Source organism: Neolamprologus multifasciatus, chromosome 2 (genome assembly GCF_963576455.1).
Source record: "Neolamprologus multifasciatus chromosome 2, fNeoMul1.2, whole genome shotgun sequence".
Lineage (NCBI taxonomy): Eukaryota > Metazoa > Chordata > Actinopteri > Cichliformes > Cichlidae > Neolamprologus > Neolamprologus multifasciatus.
Window position 1 is genome coordinate 22,072,248 of NC_140440.1, and position 5,853 is coordinate 22,078,100.

Sequence of the window (5,853 nt, forward strand, 5' to 3'; positions counted from 1 at the left end):
GAACAAAGCAGTTACAGTGTTTGAACTGTAGACATTACTGACTGTAGAACATTGGGACTGTTCCCAAACTGCAATTACCCAGACGATATCTAGGAGCCATAAAAATGGTAGCTGAGTCAAGTTTGGGATTTTTTAAGTCTTAAAGGATATTTTCACATGAGCTGTAAAAATATGTAGTATAGTGTTTGGTGCGTAATTTATCTGTTGAAAATAATTTTTAAAAAGTAATAAGATACAAAGTGTATTTTTTGCAAACATTAGCATGTTAGGCTAACCGTTTTACTAATCGTGGTTGTAGCTATAACACTGCATTTAATTTGTGCACCTTACCACACATGCAAAGTTCAAACTTGTTTGCTATATCTCTGACCTGTTTTAGTTATTATATTTTGGGCATTCTAGTTGTAGCTGAGGGTTCTCACCTGCAAGCTACCTAGCTGACAAGAAAGCTGATGGTGAAGACAGACTTATCCAAAGAAGAGTATCAAGAAAATTTCAAACCCATTTTCAATTATATGTATAGTTTTGCTATATCCACACACGCGCACACACACACACACACACACACACACACACAGAGCAAAGCAAGCAAATATGTGGAGACATGAAGGGGATAACAGGCTTCAGGAAGCCACTGAACTGAAATGGGATGTTCAAAACAGAATATATGACTTCAAGCCAAATGTCAAAATGATGGTGCTGTAAAGGGACAATTTCTATAGAGAAGCAGAGTAATTAACCAAGTCAGAGACAAAAGTCACAGTGGGGGATTTTCAGAAAAAACTGAAGCCTATGCAGTATGCTTCAACTTTCTGATATTGTATTCCCCAACAAACAAGGAGTTACATTTGTCATCCCTGCTCAAATATCCAGTCCAGTAGATGAACTAAGTCCTGATTTCTAGTGACTTCTCAAAGATAGGCAGTGTGTCACAAGGGTTTAGATAAAAGACGAAGTTCAGATGGTTATATTCGTCTGTCAAGTTGATGTTCAGTCTTCTGTTATTGGACTTCTTGGACTTAAAATTAATGAGTCAAACAACCTTAGGTCATGAACAGTTCTCCATAGTAAGGCGTGTGGCTAACAAGCAAAGGCGTGACTGCTATTTGGGTAAAGACGTGGATCAGTTTCTAGTGTGCAGGAGAAAATGGAGGCGCACAGAAGGAGAACTGACTGCTCTCCACTGCATTGCACATCAAGAGGCTCTGTGTGAAAAAAAGCCTCAGGCACTGAACAGTGCTTAAGAAATATGTGAATCTCATATGAGCATGGGGCCTAAACCATTCAGGTCACTTTTAGAAGAAGACAATTCTGAATATTATGAGACAAGGAAGCTGGATACATATGCAGGTAGTGATCCAGCACATTATGCAACCGGGCTTTGTTGTCAGTTGTGGAGAAAGCATTCTGCCGCCAGTTCGGCAGGTGCAACTTTGCGAGCTGCTGACTTGTTCAAGTTATTGCACTTCTGTGAGAGGGAAGCATACACGCTCAGCATTATGGAAAGCAGTTCTGCCCTCCAAAATATGGTATGACACCTTTTTCTCAAGTTTTTATGGGGCATTCTACCACTATGGGTGTTATTAATGAAGCAACTTAAGGTTTGTTGCTGGTTATGTCTGATTCTCACCTCTGCTAGGAGATCCTGTGACCTCTGTGCACTGTCTAACAAGGGCAGGATAAAAAACAAACATATTTGAGTGTTAAATTATGCAAGGTTTGTGGATGAGGGTTGGAAGCTTGATGTTGGTCGTGGTGGGGTCAAGTAGTCAATTAGTTCTGTTCATAATGCAGCAAATATATATAGTTCACATGCAACGCAGAATAATTAATGATGCTGCCATAATACTTCTGGCAGCGTCTGTGACAGAAAGTCAGTCATCCATTGCAATGCCTCTCTTTTGGTTGGCTGTAGGCTTACAGTCTGAGGCAGAGACAGAGGCCCTCTGCGGCGGGCTTAGGCTGAGATCTGTTCACTAGCTCAGTCATCTAAGCACTACAAATGACCCACAATATGCTAGAGTGCCCACAGGGGAAATAAAGCTTCCAGACATGAGACTCCATCACCACTGCGTTCAAGTGAGGGAAATGGTGGGGCAGAGAGCGTTTAACCATCCTTGCTTCACTGGCCTCCCGCGTCTTGTTAAAAGCCAATGGCCACTTATGACAGAAGGGATAGTGGAGATGATGAAATGTAATAGGCCAAGAGGAAAGGAGCTTGGCTGAAGAGGTCCGGGAAGTAAAAGGGAAAAAAGATACAGGGGCAGATGGGAGAAGTGAATGGTGTTAATATAAAGTAGCTTGTTTGTGTGTGTGTGTGTGTGTGTGTGTGTGTGTGTGTGTGTAAAGACATTTTACCTCCGAGGCTTTGTCGAGAAAGAAAAATCAAAGTGGCTATAGTGCTCGTTTCAGCCACAACACTTGCTTGGGTTCTTGTAAACAATTTGTTCTTCAGCATCTTCTTCCTGCTTGCTGTTGTGGAAAACATAAATTCAGCTTCGTCGTGAGTAGCACGCCTAACAGTATGACTAACAAGGCAGGAAAAAAAAGAAAGGTGCCTTTGGCCAAATGTATGAAAAATGTAATATGCACTGCTTATGCTGTTAAACATGAAAGTAGTAAACTCTTTAAAAGGGATAAACCTAGCTGATAGAGCTACTGTGTATTTAGTGTTAAACTTGCTTTGGGTCCCAAACAAGCAATCCAGTCTTTAAGTGATGACGTGATGAATGCTGCTTCCGAGCCCAAACTACTCTGCTTTTACTAAGGATGTTGTGTATTTAACATGTTTTAATGCTTTGTATCTTGTTCTATTTAATCTCAACAAGCCCCTAAAAACAGTCAGTGGTCACTGTCGGCCTCTACCGCTATTCATTTTTTAAAGTTCAGTTTTTAAAACCTTACAATGTAACTACAGCCCAGCCCATACAGCAGTATATTAATGACTAACCTCGTATTGTGGATGGATTATCTCAGTTGTTCTCCTGACTGTAGTTTTTTATCGAGTGGAAAAAAGTTTGCGTTCATCCTCTAGCTTCACTGTGTTAATGTTATGCTAACATAGCTGTGTCACTAGCGATCACGTAGCACATCATTATATACCAGCTAGCCCAACTTTGGTAACCCTACAAACGTCACTGCTGTTTAGTTTCCTGTCTTCATTTATGTTGGAAGTGATAGCAGAGCTGTATGTTTTAATTTGTTTCAGAAATCCCTCAGTCAGAACATGGTGTATTATATTTAGATGGAAACTGACTAGCTAACTTCCTGCTAACTTTTAACTACGTTAAATTTCATAAATTCTGTTTTCATGGATGCCTGGATGTTAAACTTAATTGTTACACCTGGTAGAGCAGTAACGGTGATCATTACAGATGAAAGAATTTAGACAGTTCTTCAGCTCTCAGCTATCCCGCGGTGTTTGTTTGACTTTGGGACCTGCAGCGTAGCTTGGGCCCAGACACGGCTAATGACATCAGACTTAAAGACAGGATAGATCCTGAATATTGGTTCCTCTTTTATGTCTGTACCCTAACCATGGAGCTGAAGTTGAGACTTGAGCTTTGTCTAGATAAGAAATATCCTTCCAGCAGTTCTACTGTTTAACCAACATTAAACAATGGTTGAACAATAATTGCTTACAGCTGAACCCAGCCAAAACAGAAACTTTGATTATTGCACCAGACAGTACAATTCCTGATATTAAATGGCGACTGAGGTTCCTCACAGAAACAGGTGCTAGTATAGATTACTGGGTTAAACGGGAGACCCATATACCACAAGGCTATTGCAGAGGCCTAGGTTTGATTCTATCCTGAGCCATTTTGCTATGTGTCTTTCCCCTGTCTCCCTTTTTCTGTCTGCTCTCACTCTGTCCTGTCATAACAAAGAAATAAAAAAGAAAATGAGTACTGATTATAAAAGAAAATTACTGATTATTCATCCAAGTAAAACTAGTCATGGTTTGTTAGCTCAGGTTTCAATGATGCCAGTGTTGCTGCTTGGTTTTTGACAGATATCTATAGAATTAGGAAACATCACTCGTCAGACAGTAACACAAGTCTTCTTAAGGTGAGTGGTCACTTTAGACAGAACCAATTCCCATCGAGTTCCAGATGGTTTCCATGCAGTCACCTTGTCAGAGTACACATGTTGTCAGGACGTTGTTTGTTGTCACCCTGCTGAGAGAAGGTCAGCACCTTGCTGTTCCAGAGAGTGGAGCAACCTCCTCTCGAACCACTCCTGCTCTTGCCAGCGTGCTTGACGGCTACTGTTTGTGACATTGTAACCCTGGTTAACATAACTGCCAATAAATAAAAGCCTGTTAGTAAAAACAGTCATAAGAAATATATCACAGGTGATAAATAAATAGATCATAATGGTTAGAAAATTCATTAAAAACATCAGCAATGATATAATTCATGTTATAGGATTTCATTTGTGTTTAAAAACATGTTAAAAGAGTACAAAACTTGCTAATTCATGGTGTTTTATGTTAATTCAGGTAAAATGGCTAAAATATGTGTTGAGACTCTTATTGTGAAAGGGCACGCTGCAGCGTGACTCCTGTGATAGCCACACCCAATCGGGTTGTCAATTCTTTTTGATGCTAGAGAGGGAGAAATGCAGACAGTCCTTGCGGAGCTGCTGCCTAAACGAGTGAAAAAAGATTAAAAACGAGCCAGAAATCTACATAAAGCCATTTTTGTACTCTGGAGAATATATTTTTTGTTTTTCCGACCTGTCCTTGCCTCGGTGACGTTGTGAACATAACCGAACGGGACTTGGTGAGTTTAGAAATTGTATTTTATTTCATGCAAGAAATGTTTTGTTGTATTATATTGCTCATTTCATGCAAACGGAGAGCCAAGGTAGCAGATTTATGTTGTTTTATGTTAAACACGGTGGATTCGTGCTTAACCGACACACAGGCTGTACTTCAAAGGCCTTTGACGGTGTTTCAGCGCGCCATTTTGGCGTCACCTCATTCACGGCTAAATAAGCTGGAAAAATGGACTTTTACTGTTATTTAAGAGCTACCCTTGTGTTATTTTCGAATGTTTATGCACTTTATTTTGTTGTTATGGTAGGCCATTAAGGTTTGGATCGGGAAATGCCGAGCTAGAATCGGAGTTTGATCCGCTGAGCGAGAAACAAGATGGCGAGCCACCCACGGACCCATTGAACTGTACCGAGCAGGAAAAGGGAAAACGCCCCCTGCTGGACGTTGAGCTCTTTCGCTGAAAAAACTGGTAGGATTAATCCATACACCTCTGCAAAAGAACAGCGGACTTTCAAAGCACTGGATAATCATTTGGAGTAATTCCAGGATTAATAGTTAAAGGACACAGAGACAACTTTCTTTTGTTTATTTGTTTGTTTAAGGGGATTATTCAGCCTTTTGCTGAATTGTTTTTAGTTTTTACATGTTTTTGTAAATTATTTTGGTCAACCTCACATTTTAATGCTCTAATGGTGTTAATGGAAATGTAAATAAGTTTGTTGGGTTAAAACAAAATAAGAACTGGTTGAGATTGAAAGGTGAACCTAGACCAACATTAAATTAAATCTTGGGCCTAAAGAACTGAACTTGATTTAAAATAACACAGTGTTAATGCAAATAGATCAAAGGATAAACTTGAACTTAGAACTTGAAATAAATAAGACAATAACCTAGGTTGAAAATAACATCCTTTTAAAGCCAAATAAAAGGTTTTGAGATAAATAGGATAAACTAACAGAATATACTGAACAAAAAGGGGAAAGAAAATATCTTGTTTTCCTTAAATGTGTGATGTTGGATGTTTTATGTGATGTGTGTTAACTGTCTATTCTCTGTCTTCACAAAATAAC

General features: G+C 39.5%; 1 long non-coding RNA gene across 1 annotated transcript; it reads left to right on the forward strand.

Annotated features, from left to right (window-relative positions):
• Nucleotides 1-4,288: 4,288 nt before the first annotated feature.
• Nucleotides 4,289-5,252, forward strand: LOC146524320 (uncharacterized). Its single transcript, XR_014868671.1, has 2 exons — nt 4,289-4,787; nt 5,091-5,252. It is a non-coding gene; the product is annotated as an uncharacterized LOC146524320 (long non-coding RNA).
• The last annotated feature ends 601 nt before the right edge of the window (nt 5,253-5,853 follow it).